This window comes from Pan paniscus, chromosome 9 (assembly GCF_029289425.2).
Source record: "Pan paniscus chromosome 9, NHGRI_mPanPan1-v2.0_pri, whole genome shotgun sequence".
Taxonomy (NCBI): Eukaryota; Metazoa; Chordata; class Mammalia; order Primates; family Hominidae; genus Pan; species Pan paniscus.
The window spans coordinates 87,754,294-87,775,425 of record NC_073258.2 but is presented as its reverse complement, the minus strand read 5'-3'; the positions used below and the strand labels follow the sequence as shown (position 1 = coordinate 87,775,425).

Sequence of the window (21,132 nt, the reverse complement as noted above, 5' to 3'; positions counted from 1 at the left end):
GTGGCGCATGCCCGTAGTCACAGCTACTCCGGAGGCTGAGGCACAAGATCGCTTGAACCTGGGAGGCGGAGGTTGCGGTGAGCCCAGATTGTGCCACTGAACTCCAGCCTGGGTGACAGAGTGAGACTCCATTAAAAAAAAAAAAAAAAAAAAAGGCAGGCACTTCTGACACAGGCTGCAACATGGATGAACCTTTAAGACATTATCGTCAGTGAAATACATAAATCCCAAAAGGATAAACATGACCGGGCTCAGTGGCTCGCACCTGTAACCCCAGCACTTTGGGAGGCTGAGGCAGGTGGATCACTTAAGGTCAGGAGTTTGAGACCAGCCTGGCCAATATGGTGAAAGCTCGTGTGTATTAAAAATACAAAAATTAGCTGGGCGTGGCGGCGCACGCTTGTAATCCCAGCTACTCCAGAGACTGAGACACAAGAATCGCTTGAACCCACGATGTGGAGGTTGCAGTGAGCCGAGATCATGCCATTGCACTCCAGCCTGGGCGACAGAGAAAGATTCTGTCTCCAAAACAAACAAACAAACAAAACACGGTGTGATTCCACTTATATCAAGTGTCTAGAGTAGCTAAACTCATAGAGTTGCAAAATAGAATGGTGGCCCCCAGGGGTGGGCGAGAGAGAGGAATGGAGAGTTTGGTTAATGGGTCCCTTTTCCATTTTGAAAGATAAAACTGTTCTGGAGATGATGGAGGTGATGGTTGCTAAACAATGTGAATGTACTTAATGTCATTAAACTGTAAACTGAAAAATAGTGGAAATTGTAAATGTTTATACTGGCCATTCTATATGAAGTAATATATATTTATAATTTTTAATATTTATATGTGGTATATTTCCCAAAATAAAAGATGAAAATTAAAGCAGTTGGATCTTTAAGAAGAAAAGAAAGAAGCGAATAATATACACAAGCTTTCTCCTGATTAGAGGAAGAGCCCCAAAGCTTCAATGGACACTCACTTTTCTCTTCTTCTTGCATTATTATGAGGAAATCCTTAGAGGTTGGGGAATTTGGGTGACTTTGGCTAATGAGGAGCTCTGTGCCTTGAGCCCCACAGGCCATAGAATATAAATACTCAGTCTGTGCCTCCAGCCCTGCAGTGTGAGGTTCCAGTCCTGTGGGCTCCACACCCATCACCTCTATCAGGAGGCTCATGTCTCACCCTGTCTTCTTGCCAGTCTTGAGGACGGACTCTGAGACTCCATCGTGCACCGTGCAGGGAGGACAGTGGACCTGTTCTCCGTGGTCATGGCCCAGCAGAGGGGAGGGGCAGTTCAGTGAGTGCTGAGGGATGGTTGGGAGCCTTGCTTTGTTTCCTCATCCTCAGGACAAACAGGAGAGTGCAGTGGGCAGATGGGAGGAGACCAATGTGCAAACTGTCAGCTCAGCAGACTGTGGAGTTTCTGTTCTTGGTTGTGGTGGGGGTCTCAGAAATGTTATTAAAAATTTTGCTCCCCCCCCCACCAATGGTTGCCCTTGTCATAGACATCTCACCCATGATAGCAGGGAATGAGTTACTCTAAACTATTCCCTAAGCACAACAGAAAGATTATGAAGGTGATGATGAGGATAAAAAGGAAGATGGCAGATACCATGGCATCAAGAACTCTTACTGAGGGCTTCCTAAGTGACAGCTTCTTAGCTCTGTGGTCTATGCAGCTTGTTTCATTTCATCTGCGTAGTCTTCTCCCAGTTATTAGTGCACATTTCATTATCATTTAACAGACTAGAAAAGTTGTGACACATTCTCATATAACTTGTATCAGATCATGAAGTCGAAAAGGGTGAATTCCCATTTGAACCATGTGTCTACGTCCAGACACATGGCATTTGGCCAGTCCTCTCCCTGCATCCAACCTGCCCTCTCAAATCCTTGTCACTCGGGCAGATGCCCCTGCTCACTGTGCCCTTCCCTTTGGGGGTTCCTGGTAGACCACAGCTAGACCAGTGGATGCCACGTTCACTATGTCAAATATAGAAAGGGCAGCTAAGATCACATCAAAGATCCCAGAAAGAACTGGCACAGGATCATTCAAGGGGCATCTCTCCCTTGCCCCTGCCCCTGGCTTTCCTTACAGCTCTTGACTTCCTCAAAGGAGTCATAAATTTGGAGTTTGGCTTCCATTCCTACTGAGGAAGCTGGAAACTGTTTCAAAATGCAACTCAGATATGGCTATGGTTAAGACTTCTGACCTCTGCTTACAACTTTTTGAGTGTTGGAAGACCATGAAGTTCAGTGCCTGGGACTTAGAGACTGGCCATTAATTTTGAATACTACCCTTTCTACTTATCTGTATGGCAAGGGGTGAGATGCCAATCCTCTTGTAACGTCTAAGGTTTGCCTAGCCACGCCAAAGAATTGGTGTGAAAGTACAAAGTTTCCACAGTGTGGAAGGGGTCCCGAATGGGTAGCCAGAGTGAGATTATACAATTGCCTTTTAAACTCTTTAAGGCAAGGAATAGGTGTGGTAGGAAGATGTTGCCAGAGCGAGAAACAAAGGCAGTAAATTATTTTGTGACATGTCTTAGATTTTGAGGAAAACTGGAATTGCAACTTAGGTTTTGTCTACTTTATGACCTTGTAGCAGCATGGCAAAGGAGACGGGATCTTACAGGACGTTACAAAGTATGTTTACAAGAAATTGGAATTGGGAGCATAGATAAGATCCACTGGTCACAGAAAAATGGGCAGTTAACATTCCTTTTAGTTTCAGGGGAGGGGGAAGGGAGAGAGGACACAGGGATACTTACAGCAAAATTTTTGCTGTTTATAGCTTTCTTGGGGAAGAAAACACATGCACAGATCCTGGTGTTAGGAATATTTTAAGCAAGCATATATCTTCAATATTATTCATCCAGGACTGAAGTAAGTCCTGACACAGGGAAATGAGTGAGTTTCACAGCTTTCTGAGCCCCTACTCAACCCAGGAAGCCCAGCTGGCACCTCCTCTCAGTTCCCCCTGTAAATAGGACACCCCAACTGCTGTTGGGAGCTGGGTGGTGGTTCTTCTGGCTACTTCCTGCTGGTTAGGGGTGAAGAAGGGGCCCTGCAGTTGTGGTGTCCTCCAGAGGGGAACTTTCTAGGCTAATGAGGGACCAATGGGGCATTCCAGGGTTTCTCACTAGAAGCCATGAGTTGAGCTCATTTGAGATTCCATTTGTACGATCATTTGTAGCTTGATGGCCTCGATCCTGGAGGAAACAAATTTGACAAGGAGGTTAAAAATGCAAGGCCTAAAGGTGAGTAATAGTAGGATGGCTGTCACAGGGCCTAGAAAGGGGAGGAGCCAAGGTATCCATTGGTTAAACATATTCCAGGGTCCTGAGTGTTCAAGCTCCTTTTTCCTACTTTCTATCTGTTCTCTTATTTCTTTGACCTTTTCAGTAATGATTCCTGACTGGTTAATGAAATAGCAATATTCTTCTCTAAGAGGTAGGTTCCTCCTCTTTCAGCTGTTACTATGTCTAGGGCTCTTCAGTTTTGGAGGACTACTGCAGCGAGAGAATTAAGCTGGCTTTGTAGGGTGACTAGGGAGTCAGAGTGCAGGGGAATGCAGAAGAAGGCATCTTTGAGGTGCAGAACAGTGAACTATTCTGCTTCCTCTGGTATCTGAGAGAGCAGCGTATAGGGGTTAGGTACAGCAGGATATAAAGGAATTACTGCCTCATTGATTCTGAGGTCTTGCAATAGTCTCCGTTGACTATTTGGTTTTTGTAATTCTAGAATTGGGGTGTTGCAAGGACTGCTACATTTTCTTACTAAGCCTTGAGCTTTTAAATGTCTAACAATATCCTGTAATTCTTTGTGAGCTTCAGGCCTTAAGGGATATTGCCTTTGATAAGGAAAAGTGGTGGGGTCTTTTAGCCTGATTTGAATTGGATGGGCATTCTTTGCCTTTCCTAATTGTCCTTCCAAGGCCCAGGCTTCAGAGTTGATTCCTTCTTCAAGTAGGGGAAAACAAATGGGTAATTTGTTCCCTATATTTATGTAGATAATAGCTCCAGCTTTGTCTAATATGTCTCTCCTTAATAAGGGTGTAGGACTTATGGGCGTAACAAGAAAGGCAGGTGAAAAGAGCAAAGTCTCCCAATTGCAGCTGGAGGTGAGAGTAATACCTGGTTACAGGGTGTCCTAAGATTCCTCGGATAGTAATGGACTTTGAGGACAGTCCTCCAGGGCAGGAGATTAATCCTGAGAAAGCCGGGCCAGTGTTTAGGAGGAAGTGTACTTCCTGGCCCTCAATGGTCAAACTTACCCGGGGCTCTGTGAGGGTGATGGCATGAGCTGGCGCTTGCTCCAGGCACCCTCAGTCCTGTTGCTGAATCATCTGGTTGGGTGCTTCTGGCCCAGGGGGCCTTCATCCTCTGGGGCAGTGCTACTTCCAGTGATTGCCTTGGCATATTGGACATGGGCGAGGGGGCAGTTTGTTTCTTGTTGGACAATCTTTTTTAAAGTGTCCTTGCAAACCGCACTGATAACAAGCCCTACTAGGCAATTGGCCTGCTCCTCTTTTGGTTCCCTTTGAGCCACCAAGGTCTGCCTGTCTGAGAGCCATGACTAAGGCTGCAGCCTTTCTCTTATCTTGCTTTTCCATTTTGGCCTGTTCCTCTTGGTCCCTGTTATAGAACAACGAGGTTGGCAGGTTTAATAATGCCTCCAAGCTTTGTTCTGGGCCTAAGGCAGACTTTTGGAGTTTTCTCCTAATATCGGCCGCTTCTTAGGTGATAAGTTTATCCTCTAGAATAAGTTGGCCTTCCAGGGAATCCGGAGTTACGGAGGTGTGCCTTCTTAGAGCCTTCCACAGCATTTCTAGAAAGGCTGAGGGGATTTTCTTCTTTTCCCTGGGTAATTGTGGATAGCATTGAGTAGTTCATAGGCTTTCTCCTAGTCTTCCTCAACCCTTTTAAAATGCAAGTTAGCAAATGCCTGTGGCTCTAATCTCCATGATCTGAGTCAGTATCCCAATAAGGATTTACAGTGGGGACTGCCTGTTCCCCTGTGGGCAATTTTTCCCTCTCCTCCAAGGCCATTCAATGGATTGTTTACCTGGCCAAGGTACTACAGATCCCTAAATTGCTGGGCTGCTGCTAAAGCTGCTTTTTTTTCAGTAGGACTTAAGGTCTGATCAAGAAGTAACATGATATCTCTCCATGTTAGATCAAAGGACTGCTCTAATCCTTGCAGGACATCTATATGGTTATCAGGATCATCTGAGAATTTCCCTAAATCTGCCTTTATTTGTTTTAAATTTGAGAGTGAGAAGGGGGCATGCATGTGAATGGGCCCAAATTCTCCTCCTACTGTTTGTAAGGGACATGGTTTGGGTGCCTGGCTCGCGGAGTTTACATTCTCTTTCCACTGTGCCTTTAACACTTCAGTGGGGCCAGATGGAGGAGAGTCAGTGCAGGAGGAGAGTGGGGCTGAGGGAAGAGGCCCTGAATATGGAGGTAATTGTGGGCCTCTGTCATTTGGGCAAAGCTCGCAGGCTTGGCACAGGGCAGTATTGTCAAGAAGGGCAAAGAAAGCCTGTACATAAGGGACTTCACTCCATTTACCTTCCTGCTTACAGAAAAGAGCTAGTTGTAGAAGGGTGTTATAATTAATACATCCCTCAGGGGGCCAAGTTTCTCCATTTTGTAAGGAATACTGTGGCCAGGCAGTGGTACAGAAGAAAATCAGCTGCTTCTTTTTTAAGGTTTCAGGGTCGAATTTGTCCCAGTTATTCAGGATACATCTTAAGGGAGTGTCCGGTTTTGAAGGTGTGGTGCCCATCTGGAATTTTAAACACAGGGATGTCCACACCCCTGGTTAGTCCTGGGACTCATCTTCCCTTAGGGTGTCCCCTAAGGGTCAGGACTAATTGTGCTGAAAGCTCATGGCCGCTTATCCTGAGCTCTCCATCTACCAGATTTAACCATGCTTACTGGCAGGATGGAAACTTCCCTTGCCCCTGCCATGCACCCATTGACTACTAAATGGGGCATAAGGACTGTTGGATTTATTATGGTCCTTCTGCCAATACATCCGACCTGTTCCAGGGTGGCAAGGCCTGGGTTGGGGGCACCACTGATGCTTGAATGCTAAGGCCCAATTTATGCGGTCCTGGCCATAAAACTGTCCTTCAAGGAGAAATCTCTGAATTAGCAACAGGAGGCTTAGTAAGCTTAAAGGGGGTGGTGGATGTCCTCCAGACCAGGGCTGAGAGAACAGCAGCTGTACTTTAGCCTTCTGTCCCCACTTGCCATCAAAAGAGTAAGACCCCCTCTCAAGGTGATACCAGTATCCTGTGTCCCAACTGACTACATTTTCTTTCAATACCAATTATTAAATGGTTGAAACAACAATTCAGTGGCTCTAAGAGCTGTACCCATGCACCATAGATTGTACTTGATAGGCCCCAAGGAAGGGGAAAGTTTATCTGGGGAGCAATGGAGGAAATGCCCTAAGGCTTCTACTATCCACATGAAAATTACAGACCTATCTTTAAATTATCCTGATGTGGGGGACTACACACTATGGTGGGGAACTGGTCCTTCAAAATAGCCATCAAATGGTGACACCTGCCTGAACTCTAGAGGGCACCATGAACAGGGATCTTCTGGGTGCCACCCCAAGAATTTAAGTCTTCTAAATAGGGAATCTTGATCCTGCCTAGTGGGAATAACCTTGCTTACGAGATGAGGAAAGAAGTCTAACTGGTGGACATTAGGACTCATTAGGAGGTGGGAGTCAGAAGATGTGGCTGTCTCATGCTCACTAACCCATGCAGGGGGAGCCTCTGGCAGGGCTGTGGTCTCAACCAGGATACCTGGGAGACTAAGACTTCCACTGAGCACTCCCAGGTGTACTTCAGAACCACCATGGAAAGCAAAAGAGTTGGAACTGGTTCCAGGCCAACCAATGCTCCCAAACCTGAAGGGTCAGGGGTTGTTAGAGAACCTTTTCCAGACAGCCTGACACCCGTGTCTTTAGTCCAGCAGCCACACTAATCACCTTTAAGTGGCTGACAGGTGCCTAGTTTAGCCTCCAAATTCTAAGGAAGGACAGGACAGCATAGCAAGCAAAAGAGGTCTGATTGTACTCACAGTGTGATGATCTAGATGCCTTTCCTGGAGTATCCTGCCTGGCTCACCAAAATGTAACACCTAAGTTTCTTGCCTAGCCACACCAAAGAATTGGTGTGGTGGCTGACTACAGTGAGTGATAGAGGCAAGGACCGAGAGAGAGAAAAAGTTGTAGGCTTTATTGAGCTGAGTGAAAGCACACTGTGGAAGGTGTCCTGAACAGGTAACCAGAGTGAGATTATACAACTGCCTTTTAAACTCTTCAAGGCAGGAAATATGTGTGGTGGGAAGATGTTACCAGATCAAGAAACAAAGGCAGTAAATTATTTTGTGACATGTCTTAGATTTTGAGGAAAACTGGAATTGCAACTTAGGTTTTAGCTACTTTATGACCTTGCAGTAGCATGGTAAAGGAGACAGGATCTTACAGGACCTTACAAAGTACGTTTATAAGAAATTGGAATTGGGAGCATAGATAAGGTCTGCTGGTCACAGAAAAATGAGCAGTTAACATTCCTTTTAGTTTTGGGGTAGGGGGAAGAGAAAGAGGACACAGGGAAACTTACAGCAAAATTTTTTTGCTGTTTATAGCTTTCTTGGGGAAGAAAACACATGCACAAATTCTGGTGTTAGGAATATTTTAAGCATATATCTTCAATATTATTCATCCAGGACTGAAGTAAGTCCTGATGCAGGGAAATGAGTGAGTTTCACAGCTTTCTGAGCCCCTACTCAACCCAAGTGGCCCAGCTGGCACCTCCTCTCATTCTGAGACTCATCACTGTCATATGAGTTGATTTCTTGTTGATCCAACAGAAGTGAGCAGTGATTAAACCTATTTTAGGAGCCCACTGCATGATGTCTATGTGATGGATGTATAAAGTAAAGACAAAGTGAATTTTAGATACATTCATAATATTTTAAGCTTAATCTCCATACAATTCAACTGAAGTATCCCCTGACCTGAAGTTCTGGTTTCCCTGCATTCCAGACAGGACATTTTATTTTGTCCTTATCTAAGTAAGTACTGAGTATTGTGAGAGGAACAAGTGAGTTTCTTTTGCTTCTGATTCTCCAGAGTCTATATTTTGCTTGGCACACAGGAGATAGCAAAAGTAAAAATCTATGTTAATTATTGAATAGAACCTTCCTTGGTTCACAAAAATTGGCTGTGATCAGTGTGACTTCGACATACTTAATTCTTTTTTTTTTTTTTTTCTGAGACAGAGTTTCGCTCTTGTTACCCAGGCTGAAGTGCAATGGTGTGATCTCAGCTCACAGCAACTTCCACCTCTCAAGTTCAAGTGATTCTTTTGCTCAGCCTCCTGAGTAGCTAGGGTAACAGGTATGCACCACCATGGCCAGCTAATTTTGTATTTTTAATAGAGACGGGGTTTCTCCATGTTGGTCAGGCTGTTCTTGAACTCCTGACCTCAGGTGATCTGCCTGCCTCGACCTCTCAAAGTGCTGGGATTACAGGCATGAGCCGCCATGCCCAGCCCAACATACTCAATTATTTGCTGCCTGTTCTTTCATCCCTTCCAGCAACGTGCCATAGAACTAGAGACGATAAAACAACACTTGTTTGTTTCTATGTCATGACGTGGTCCCTATGATTCTATTGATTAGTATTCACAGCATTCAATTATTCAAAAACCAAGGAAGAGCTTTTCATAGGTTTAATAAAAAAGAAATAGGGGCAGAAAGAAATGGGGGCAGGTAAACCTTATTGCTTGGACTGGCACACATTTTAGACTTTCACATTACTCCAGACTCAAAAAAAGTAAACCAAAATGTTCTTAGAACTTCATTATTGTTTAATCATTGACAGCTGTATTGCACACTATGGACATTGGTGTGGTAAGTGATGGCCTATGGTTATGTCCTTTTTTTTTTTTATTATACTTTAAGTTCTAGGGTACATGTCCACAACCTGCAGGTTTGTTACATATGTATACATGTGCCATGTTGGTTTGCTGCACCCATCAACTCAACATTTACATTAGGTATTTCTCCTAATGCTATCCCTCTCCCAGCTGCCTACCCCCTGACAGGCCCCAGTGTGTGATGTTCCCTGTATTGTGTTCATGTGTTCTCATTGTTCAACTCCCACCTGAGTGAGAACTTGTGGTGTTTGGTTTTCTGTCCTTGTGACACTTTGCTTACAATGATGGTTACAGGCTTCATCCATGTCCCTGCAAAGGACATGAACTCATCCTTTTTTATGGCTGCATAGTATTCAATGGTGTATGTGTGCCACATTTTCTTAATCCAGTCTATCATTGATGGACATTTGGGTTGGTTCCAAGTCTTTGCTATTGTGAATAGTGCCACAATAAACATTCGTGGGCATGTGTCTTTATAGCAGAATGATTTTTAATCCTTTGGGTATATACCCAGTAATGGGATTGCTGGGTCAAATGGTATTTCTAGTTCTAGATACTTGAGGAATTGCCACACTGTCTTCCACAATGGTTGAACTAACTTACACTCCCACTAACATGTGAAAGTGTTCCTATTTTTCCACTTCTCTCCAGCATCTGTTGTTTCCTGACTTTTTAATGATTACCATTCTAACTGGTGTAAAATGAGATCTCATTGTGGTTTTGATTTGCATTTCTCTGATGACAAGTGATGATGAGCTTTTTTTCATATGTCTGTTGGCTGCATAAATGTCTTCTTTTGAGAAGTGTCTGTTTATATTCTTTGCCCACTTTTTGATGGGGCTTTTTTTCTTGTAAATTTGTTTAAGTTCACTGTAGATTCTGGATATTAGCCCTTTGTCAGATGGATAGATTGCAAAAATTTTCTCCCATTCTGTAGGTTGCCTGTTCACTCTGATGGTAGTTTCTTTTGCTGTGCAGAAGCTCTTTAGTTTAATTAAATCCCATTTGTCTATTTTGGCTTTTGTTGCCCTTGCTTTTGGTGTTTTAGTCATGAAGTCTTTGCCCACGCCTATGTCCTGAATGATATTACCTAGGTTGTCTTCTAGGATTTTTATGGTGTTAGGTCTTATATTTAAGTCTTTAATCCATCTTGAGTTAATTTTTGTATACGGTGTAAGGAAGGGATCCAGTTTCAGCTTTCTACATATGGCTAACCAGTTTTCCCAGCACCATTTGTTAAATAGGGAATCCTTTCCCCATTGCTTATTTTTGTCAGATTTGTCAAAGATCAGATGGTTGTAGATGAGTGGTGTTATTTCTGAGGCCTCTGTTCTGTTCCATTGGTCTATATATCTGTTTTGGTACCAGTACCATGCTGTTTTGGTTACTATAGCCTTGTAGTATAGTTTGAAGTTAGGTAGCATGCTGCCTCCATCTTTGTTCTTTTTGCTTAGGATTGTCTTGGCTATGTGGGCTCTTTTTTGGTTCCATATGAAATTTAAAGTAGTTTTTTCCAATTCTGTGAAGAAAATCAGTGCTAGCTTGATGGAAATGGCATTGAATCTATAAATTACCTTGGGTAGTATGGCCATTTTCACAATATTGATTCTTCCTACCCATGAGCATGGAATGTTCTTCCGTTTCTTGGTGTCCTCTTTTATTTCGTTGAGCAGTGATGTGTTGTTCTCCTTGAAGAGGTCCTTCACATCCCTTGTAATTTGGATTCCCAGGTATTTTATTCTCTTTCTCACAGTTGTGAATGGGAGTTCACTTATGATTTAGCTCTCTGTCTATTATTGGTGTATAGGAATGCTTGTGATTTTTGCACATTGAATTTGTATCCTGAGACTTTGCTGAAGTTGCTTGTCAGCTTAGGGAGATTTTGGGCTAAGACAATGGGGTTTTCTAAATATACAATCATGTCGTCTGCAAACAGAATTTGATTTCCTCTTTTCCTAATTGAATACCCTTTATTTCTTTCTCTTGCCTGATTGCACTAGCCAGAAATTCCAACACTATGTTGAATTGGAGTGGTGAGAGAGGGCATCGTTGTCTTGTGCCAGTTTTCAAAGGGAATGCTTCCAGTTGTTGCCCATTCAGTATGATATTGGCTGTGGGTTTGTCATAAATAGCTCTTATTATTTTGAGATACATTCCATTAATACCTAGTTTATATAGAGTTTTTAGCATGAAGGTCTGTTGAATTTTGTCAAAGGCCTTTTCTGCATCTATTGAGATAATCATGTAGTTTTTGTTCTTGGTTCTCTTTATATGATGGATTACGTTTATTGATTTGTGTATGTTGAACAAGCCTTGCATCCCAGGGGTGAAGCTGACTTGATAGTGGTGGATAAGCTTTTTGATGTGCTGCTGGATTCTGTTTGCCAGTATCTTACTGAGGATTTTCTCATTGATGTTCGTTAGGAATATTGGTCTAAAATTCTCTTTTTTTGTTGTGTCTCTGCCAAGTTTTGGTATCAGGATGATCCTGGTCTTATAAAATGAGTTAGGGTCGATTCTCTCTTTTTCTATTGATTGGAATAGTTTCAGAAGGAATGGTACCAGTTCCTCTTTATACCTCTGGTAGAATTTGGCTGTGAATCTGTCTAGTCCTGGACTTTTTTTGGTTAGGAGACTATTAATTATTGCCTCAATTTCAGAGCCTCTTATTGGTCTATTCAGAGATTCAACTTCTTCCTGGTTTACTCTTGGGTGGGTGTATGTGTCCAGGAATATATCCATTTCTTCTAGATTTCTAGCTTATTAGCATAGAGGTGTTTATAGTATTCTCTGATGGTAGTTTGTATTTCTGTGGGACCAGTGGTGATATCTCCATTATCATTTTTTATTGTGTCTATTTGATTCTTTTTCTTTTCTTCTTTATTAGTCTTGCTAGCGGTCTGTGTTGTTGATCTTTTCAAAAAACCAGCTCCTGGATTCATTGATTTTTTTGAAGTGTTTTTTGTGTCTCTTATCTCCTTCAGTTCTGCTCTGAACTTATTTTTTGACTTCTGCTAGCTTTTGAGTTTCTTTGCTCTGGCTTCTCTAGTCCTTGTTCTTTTTTTTTTCTTTCTTTCTTTTTTTTTTTTTGAGATGGAGTTTCCCTCTTGTTGCCCAGGCTGGAGTGCAATGGCTCAATCTTGGCTCACCGCAACCTCCACCTCCCAGGTTCAAGGGATTCTCCTGCCTTAGCCTCCTGAGTAGCTGGGATTGCAGGCATGTGCCACCACACCAGGCTAATTTTGTATTTTTAGTAGAGATGGAGTATCTCCATGTTGGTCAGACTGGTCTCGAACTCCTGACCTCAGGTGATTCGCCTGCCTCAGCCTCCCAAAATGCTGGGATTACAGGTGTGTGCCACCTCGCCTGGCCTTCCCTAGTTCTTTTAATTTGATGTCAGGGTGTCAATTTTAGATCTTTCCTTCTTTCTCTTGTGGGCATTTAGTGCTATAAATTTCCCTCTACACACTGCTTTAAATGTGCCTCAGAGATTCTGGTATGTTGTGTGTTTGTTCTCATTGGTTTTAAAGAACATCTTCACTTCTGCCATCATTTTGCTATTTACCCAGTAGTCACTCAGGAGCAGGTTGCTCAGTTTCCATGTAGTTGTGCAGTTTTGAGTGAGTATCTTAATCCTGAATTGTACTTTGGTTGCACTGTGGTCTCACAGATAATTTGTTGTGATTTCTGTTCTTTTACATTTGCTGAGGAGTGTTTTACTTCCAATTATGTGGTCAATTTTAGAATAAGTGTGATGTGGTGCTGACAAGAATGTATATTCTGTTGATTTGGGGTAGAGAGTTCTGTAGATGTCTATTAGGTCCGCTTGTTCCAGAGGTGAGTTCAAGTCCTAGATATCCTTGTTAACCTTCTGTCTTGTTGATCTGTCTAATACTGAAGTGGGGTGTTAAAGCCTCCCATTATTATTGTGTGGAAGTCTAAGTCTCTTTGTAGGTCTCTAAGGACTTGCTTTATGAATCTGGGTGCTCCTGTATTGGGTGCATATATATTTAGGATAGTTAGCTTTTCTTGTTTAATTGATCCCTTTACCATTATGTAGTGGCCTTCTTTGTCTCTTTTGATCTTTGTTGGTTTAAAGTCTGTTTTAACAAAGACTACGATTGCAATCCCTGCTTTTTTTGTTTGTTTGTTTGTTTTGCTTTCCATTTGCTTGGTAGATCTTCCTCCATCCCTTTATTTTGAGCCTATGTGCATCTTTGCACATGAGATGGGTATCCTGAGTACAGCACACTGATGGGTCTTGACTTTTTATCCAATTTGCCAATCTGTAGCTTTTAATTTGGGCATTTAGCCCACTTACATTTAAGGTTAATATTATTATGTTTGAATTTGATCCTGTCATTATGATGTTAGCTGGTTATTTTGTCCATTAATTAATGCGGTTTCTTCATAGCATCGATGTCTTCACAATTTGGCATGTTTTTGCAGTGGCTGTTACAGGTTGTTCCTTTCCATGTTTAGTGCTTCCTTCAGGAGCTCTTGTAAGGCAGGCCTGGTGATGACAAAATCTCTTAGCATTTGCTTGTCTGTAAAAGATTTTATTTCTCCTTCACTTATGAAGCTTAGTTTGGCTGCATACGAGACTCTGGATTGAAAATTCTTTACTTTAAGAATGTTGAATATTGGCCCCCACTCTCTTCTGGCTTGTAGGGTTTCTGCCAAGAGATCTGCTGTTAGTCTGATGGACTTTCCTTTCTGGGTAACCTGACCTTTCTCTTTGGCTGCCTTTAACATTTTTTCCTTCATTTCAACCTTGGTGAATCTGACGATTATGTGTCTTGGGGTTACTCTTCTCAAGGAATATCTTTGTGGTGTTCTCTGTATTTCCTGAATTTGAATGTTGGCCTGCCTTGCTACGTTAGGGAAGTTCTCCTGGATAATATCCTGAAGAGTGTTTTCTAACTTGGTTCCATTCTCCCTATCACTTTCAGGTACATCAATCAAACATAGATTTGGTCTTTTCACATAGTCCCATATTTCTTGGAGGCTTTGTTAGGTTTTTTCCCTCTTTTTTCTCTATTCTTCTCACTTTATTTCATTAATTTGACCTTCAGTCACTGATACGCATGCATCATGAAATTCTCCTGCTGTGGTTTTCAGCTCCATCAGGTAATTTAAGGTCTCTTCTGCACTGTTTATTCTAGTTAGCCACTCGTCTAACCTTTTTTCAAGGTTTTTAGCTTCCTTGTGATTGGTTAGAACATGCTCCTTTAGCTCAGAGAAGTTCGTTACTACTGACCTTCTGAAGTCTACTTCTGTCAACTCGTTAAGCTCATTCTCCATCCAGTTTTGTTCCCTTGCTGGCGAGGAGCTGCAATCCTTTGGAGGAGAAGAGGCGCTCTGTTTTTTTTTTTTTAATTTTTTGCTTTTCCGCTCTGGTTTCTCCCTATCTTTGTGGTTTTATCTACCTTTGGTCTTTGATATTGGTGACCTACAGATGGGGTTTTCATGTGGATGTCCTTTTTGTTGATGTTGATGTTGATGCTATTCCTTTCTCTTTGTTAGTTTTCCTTCTAACAGTCAGGCCCCTCAGTTGCAGGTCTCTTGGAGTTTACTGGAGGTCCATTCCAGAACCTATTTGCCTGGGCATCACCAGTGGAGGCTGCAGAACAGCAAATATTGCTGCCCGATATTTCCTCTGGAAGCTTCATCTGAGAGGGGCACCCACCTGTTTGAGGTGTCTTTGGTCCCCTTCTGGGAGATGTCTCCCAGTCAGGCTACACAGGGTTCAGGGACCCACTTGAGGCAGTATATCTGTTCTTGGAGCTCGAACGCCATGCTGAGAGAACCACTGCTCTCTTCAGAGGTGTCAGACAGGGATGTTTAAGTCTGCAGAATCTGTCTGCTGCCTTTTGTTCTGCTATGCCCTGCCCCCAGATGTGAAATCTAGAGAGGCAGTAGGCCTTGCTGAGCTGTGGTGGGCTCCAGCCAGTTTGAGCTTCCTGGCAGCTTTGTTTACACTGTGAGCTACTCAAGCCTCAGCAATGGCAGATGCCCCTCTCCCCATCAAGCTGCAGCCCCACAGGTTGATCTCAGACTGCTGTGCTAACAGTGAGCAAGTCTCCGTGGCTGTGGCACCCACCAAGCCAGGCATGGGAGGGTATCTCCTGGTCTGCCATTTGCTATGACAATGGGAAAAGTGCACTATTTGGTCAAGAGTGTACCGTTTCTCTTTTTGGTGGTGATGGATGTGCTGGTGATGGTTGATTGTTGTGATGGTTTTGTAGGTGTGTGCCTGTGTCAACGCAGATCAAATTTTATATTGTAAACACATGAAGTGTACTGGATGCCAATTATATGTCAATAAAGCTATTTTAAAAATTGAAAAAAAAAAAAGAGTGTGCCGTTTCTTCAGGTACAGTCTGTCACGGCTTCCCTTGGCTAGGAAAGGGAAATCTGCTGACCCCTTGCACTTCCCAGGTGAGGTGATACCCTGCCCTACTTCAGTTCACCCTCTGTGCACTGCACCCACTGTCCAAGCAGCCCCAATGAGAAGAACCAGGTACCTCAGTTGGAAATGCAGAAATCACCCATCTTCTGTGTCGATCTCACTAGGAGCTGCAGACCAGAGCTGTTCCTATTTGGCCATCTTAAAAGCGATCTCCAGTTATGTCCATTTAACTAAAACTTTCTCTCTTTTTTTGAGATGGAGTCTCGCTGTGTCACCCAGGCTGAAGTGCAGCGGTGTGATCTCGGCTCACTGTAGCCTCTGCATCCCAGGTTCAAGCCATTCTCCTGTCTCAGCCTCCCAAATAGCTGGGACAACAGGTGCATGCTGCCATGCTTAGCTAATATTTGTAATTTTAGTAGAGGCATGGTTTCACCATGTTGCCCAGAATAATCTTGATCTCCTGACCTTGTGATCCACCCACCTCAGCCTCCCAAAGTGCTGGGATTACAGGTGTGAGCCACCGTGTCTGGCCAAACTTTGTTATGAAATCTCTAAGTCCGCCTAAGCTAGGGACAGGAGTTATATCTTACATGAATTTTAAAACAAGGCCCACCTACTTGAGTAAGCAATTACTCTCTTGAAGGAGAAAAGTCAGAGAACATAACTGGCATCTGGAAATATTTTCTGATTATGAACTATCAACTATAACTTTATTTCCAGATGACCTGGTCTCAGCTGTTACACAGTGTTTATAAATGTTCTAAATCAAGGGAACTTGTGGCAATCTATTAGAATAAAATAATACATTTGAGTTCTTAATTTATTTTAATTAGGATAAACTTTTTCTTAAAGCAAAGAGAATGATTTTATTACATATTTTTCTTTGGAAAAGATAGGCTGTATTTTCTAGCAATTATGAATTTGTTATATATGATGATCTGGTTCTTGGAACATTCTTGAATCTAGTGTCTCTAAGGCAGGTGTGTACAGCAAGAAGTGAATAACACAAAACTCAATAAAAGAATTATAAAAAAAATTGAGTTTGTCAGAACTGGACAATATTGCTGAGTGTGGATTGCTCTGAAATCTGAAAACATTACTTGTGAATTGCTTATATCCAAAATGCAGACACAGTGCTGGGTGTTGGTTTACTTGTTTTCTATTTTTCAATCCTCTTTTCTACTCACAATATGTCCAAACTCTGAGGGTGCCCGGAGCAAGTGCCAGTCCATGCCATCACCCTCACAGAGCCCTGGGTATGCTTGACCATTGACAGCCAGGAGGTTAATTGTCTCCTGGACACTGGCACGGCCTTCTCAGTCTTACTCTCCTGTCCTGGACAACTGTCCTCCAGATCTGTCACTATTCGAGGGGTCCTGGGACAGCCAGTCACTAGATACTTCTCCCAGCCACTAAGTTGTGACTAGGGAGCTTTACTGTTTTCACATGCTTTTCTAATTATGCCAAAAGCCCCACTCCCTTGTTAGGGAAAGATATTCTAGCAAAAGCAGGGGCTATTACACACCTGAACATAGGAAAAGGAACACCCGTTTGTTGTTCCCTGCTTGAGGAAGGAATTAATCCTGAAGTCTGGGTAACAGAAAGACATTATGGATGAGCAAAGAATGCCCATCCTGTTCAAGTCAAACTAAAGGATTCCGCCTCCTTTCCCTACCAAAGGCAGTATCCCCTTAGACCCCAAGGCCCAACAAGGACTCCAAAAGATTGTTAAGGACCTAAAAGCCCAAGGCCTAGTAAAACCATGCAATAGCCCCTGCAATACTCCAATTTTAGGAGTACAGAAACCCAACGGACAGTGGAGGTTAGTGCAAGACCTCAGGATTATCAATGAGGCCATTGTCCCTCTATACCCAGCTGTACCTAACCCTTACACTCTGCTTTCCCAAATACCAGAGGAAGCAGAGTGGTTTACAGTCCTGGACCTTAAGGATGCCTTTTTCTGCATCCCTGTACATCCTGACTCTCAATTCTTGTTTGCCTTTGAAGATCCTTCAAACCCCACATCTCAACTCACCTGGACTGTTTTACCGAAAGGGTTCAGGGATAGCCCCCATCTATTTGGCCAGGTATTAGCCCAAAACTCGAGCCAATTCTCATACCTGGACACTCTTGTCCTTTGGTACGTGGATGATTTACTTTTAGCTGCCCGTTCAGAAACCTTGTGCCATCAAGCCACCCAACCGCTCTTAAATTTCCTCACTACCTATGGCTACAAGGTTTCCAAACCAAAGGTTCAGCTCTGCTCACAGGAGGTTACGTACTTAGGGCTAAAATTATCCAAAGGCACCAGGGCCCTCAGTGAGGAATGTATCCAGCCTATACTGGCTTATTCTCATCCTAAAACCCTAAAGCAACTAAGAGGGTTCCTTGGCATAACAGGTTTCTGCCGAATATGGATTCCCAGGTAAGACGAAATAGCCAGACCATTATATACACTAATTAAGGAAACTCAAAAAGCCAATACCCATTTAGTAAGATGGACCCCTGAAGGAGAAGCAGCTTTCCAGGCCCTAAAGAGGGCCCTAACCCAAGCCCCAGTGTTAAGCTTGCCAACGGGGCAAGACTTTTCTTTATATGTCGCAGAAAAAACAGGAATAGCTCTAGGAGTCCTTACACAGGTCCAAGGGATGAACTTGCAACCCATGGCATACCTGAGTAAGGAAATTGATGTAGCAGCAAAAGGTTGGCCTCATTGTTTACAGGTAGTGGTGGCAGTAGCAGTCTTAGTATCTGAAGCAGTTAAAATAATACAAGGAAGAGATCTTACTGTGTGGACATCTCATGATGTGAAAGGCATACTCACTGCTAAAGGAGACTTGTGGCTGTCAGACAACTGTTTACTTAAATATCAGGCTCTATTACTTGAAAGGCCAGTGCTGCAACTGCACACTTGTGCAAGTCTTAACCCAGCTACATTTCTTCCAGACAATGAAGAAAAGATAGAATATAACTGTCAACAAGTAATTGCTCAAACCTATGCCACTTGAGGGGACCGTTTAGAGGTTCCCTTGACTGATCCCCACCTCAACTTGTATACTGATGGAAGGTACTTTGTAGGAAAAGGACTTCGAAAAGCGGGGTATGCAGTGGTCAGTGATAATGGAATACTTGAAAGTAATCCCCTCACTCCAGGAACTACTGTTCAGCTGGCAGAACTAATAGCCCTTACTCGGGCACTAGAATTAGGAGAAGGAAAAAGGGTAAATATATATACAGACTCTACGTATGCTTACCTAGTCCTCCATGCCCATGCAGCAATATGGAGAAAAGAGAATTCCTAACTTCCGAGGGAACACCTATCAAACATCAGGAAGCCATTAGGAAATTATTATTGGCTGTACAGAAACCTAAAGAGGTGGCAGTCTTACACTGCCGGGGTCATCGGAAAGGAAAGGAAAGGAAAGGAAAGGAAAGGAAAGGAAAGGAAAGGAAAGGGAAATAGAAGGGAATCACCAAGCAGATATTGAAGCCAAAAGAACCACAAGGCAGGACCCTTCATTAGAAATGCTTATAGAAGGACCCCTAGTTTGGGTAATCCCCTCGGGGAAACCAAGTCCCGGTACTCAGAAGAAGAAATAGAATGGGGAACCTCAGGAGGACATAGTTTCCTCCCCTCAGGATGACTAGCCACCGAAGAAGGAAAAATACTTTTGCCTGCAGCTAACCAATGAAAATTACTTAAAACCCTTCACCAAATCTTTCACTTAGGCATTGATAGCACCCATCAGATGGCCAAATTCTTATTTACTGGACCAGGCCTCTTCAAAACTATTAAGCAGATGGTCAGGGCCTGTGAAGTGTGCCAAAGAAATAATCCCCTGCACTGCAGGCCACACATTTCAATCCCTGTATCTCTAACCTCCTTGTTAAGTTTGTCTCTTCCAGAATCGAAGCTGTAAAACTACAAATGTTCTTCAAATGGAGCCCCAGATGCAGTCCATGACTAAGATCTACCATGGACCCCTGGACCGGCCTGCTAGCACATGCTCTGATGTTAATGACATCGAAGGCACCCCTCCCGAGGAAATCTCAACTGCACAACCCCTACTATGCCCCAATTCAGCAAGAAGCAGTTAGAGCAGTCAGTCGGCCAACCTCCCCAACAGTACTTGGGTTTTCCTGTTGAGAGGGGGGACTGAGAGACAGGACTAGCTGGATTTCCTAGGCCAACTAAGAATCCCTAAGCCTAGGTGGGAAGGTGACCGCATCCACCTTTAAACACGGGGCTTGCAACTTAGCTCACGCCCGACCAATAGGAGAGCTTACTAAAATGCTAATTAGGCAAAAACAGGAGGTAAAGAAATACCCAATCATCTATGGCCTGAGAGCACAGTGGGAGGGAAAATGATCTGGATATAAACCCAGGCATTCGAGCCAGCAATGGCTACCCTCTTTGGATCCCCTCCCTTTGTATGGGAGCTCTGTCTTCACTCTATTAAATCTTGCAACAGTAAATATATATATATATACATGTCCGAACTATACAGACCCACAGAATCTAACAGATGCCTCAAAATTCCTCCTCCTAGAACTCTCAGAGGATCTAAAACTGCAGCTGGCCCTTGCTGGGCTGTTCCTGTTCATGTATCTAGTCATGGTGCTGGAGAAGCTGCTCATTATCCTGGCCATCAGCTCTGACTTCCACCTCCACACCCCCATGTACTTCTTCCTCTCCAACCTGTCCTTGGCTGACATCGGTTTCACCTCCAACATGGTCCCCAAGATGATTGTGGACATCCAATCTCACAGCAGAGTCATCTCCTATGCAGGCTGCCTGACTCAGATGTCTCTCTTTGCTGTTTTTGGAGGCATGGAAGAAAGACATGCTCCTGAGTGTGAGGGCCTATGACCGGTTTGTAGCCATCTGTCACCCTCTATATTATTCAGCCATCATAAACCCATGTTTCTGTGGCTTCCTAGTTTTGTGGGTTTTTTTCTCAGTCTTTTAGACTCCCAGCTGCACAATTTGATTGCCTTACAAATGACCTGCATCAAGGATGTGGAAATTCCTAATTTCTTCTGTGACCCTTCTCAACTCCCCCACCTTGTGTGTTGTGACACCTTCACCAATAACATAGTCATGTATTTCCTTGCTGCCATATTTGGTTTTCTTCCTATCTCACAGATCATTTTCTCTTACTATAAAATTGTTTCCTCCATGCTGAGTGTTTCATCATCAGGTGGGAAGTATAAAGCCTTCTCCAACTGTGGGTCTCCCCTGTCAGTTGTTTGCTTATTTTATGGAAAAGGCATTGGGGGGTACCTGAGTTCAGATGTGTCATCTTCCCCCAGAAAGGGTGCAGTGGCCTCAGTGATGTACACGGTGATCACCGCCATGCTGAACCCCTTCATCTACAGACTGAGAAACAGGGAGGGACATCAAAAGGGTCCTGTGGTGGTTGCATGGCAGAACAGTTTAATCTCATTATTTTATTATCTGTTCCATTCCTTTTGTAGTGTGGGTTAAAAAAGGCAGCAAGGTCAAATACGAATAATATCACAGGGTGAAGACCCACTGTGATATTAAGAGTAATAGCTCCCTACGATATGAAAAATACTGCCACAGAGTGTACACACATGGAGTACACCCACTGTGATATTAGAAGCCATATTTCCCTAAAATATTGTGAAAAATATCCCCAGGTGTACACCCTCTGTGATATTAGAAGTCATATTTACCCTGGATGTTATGAATAATATCAAGGGTGTTCACACATGTGGTACACTCAC

At 43.3% G+C, this 21,132-nt stretch overlaps 1 pseudogene; it reads left to right on the top strand.

Moving 5' to 3' along the window:
* The first annotated feature begins 20,059 nt into the window (after positions 1-20,059).
* On the top strand, positions 20,060-20,869 carry LOC134731216 (olfactory receptor 7E24-like; annotated as a pseudogene).
* The last annotated feature ends 263 nt before the right edge of the window (positions 20,870-21,132 follow it).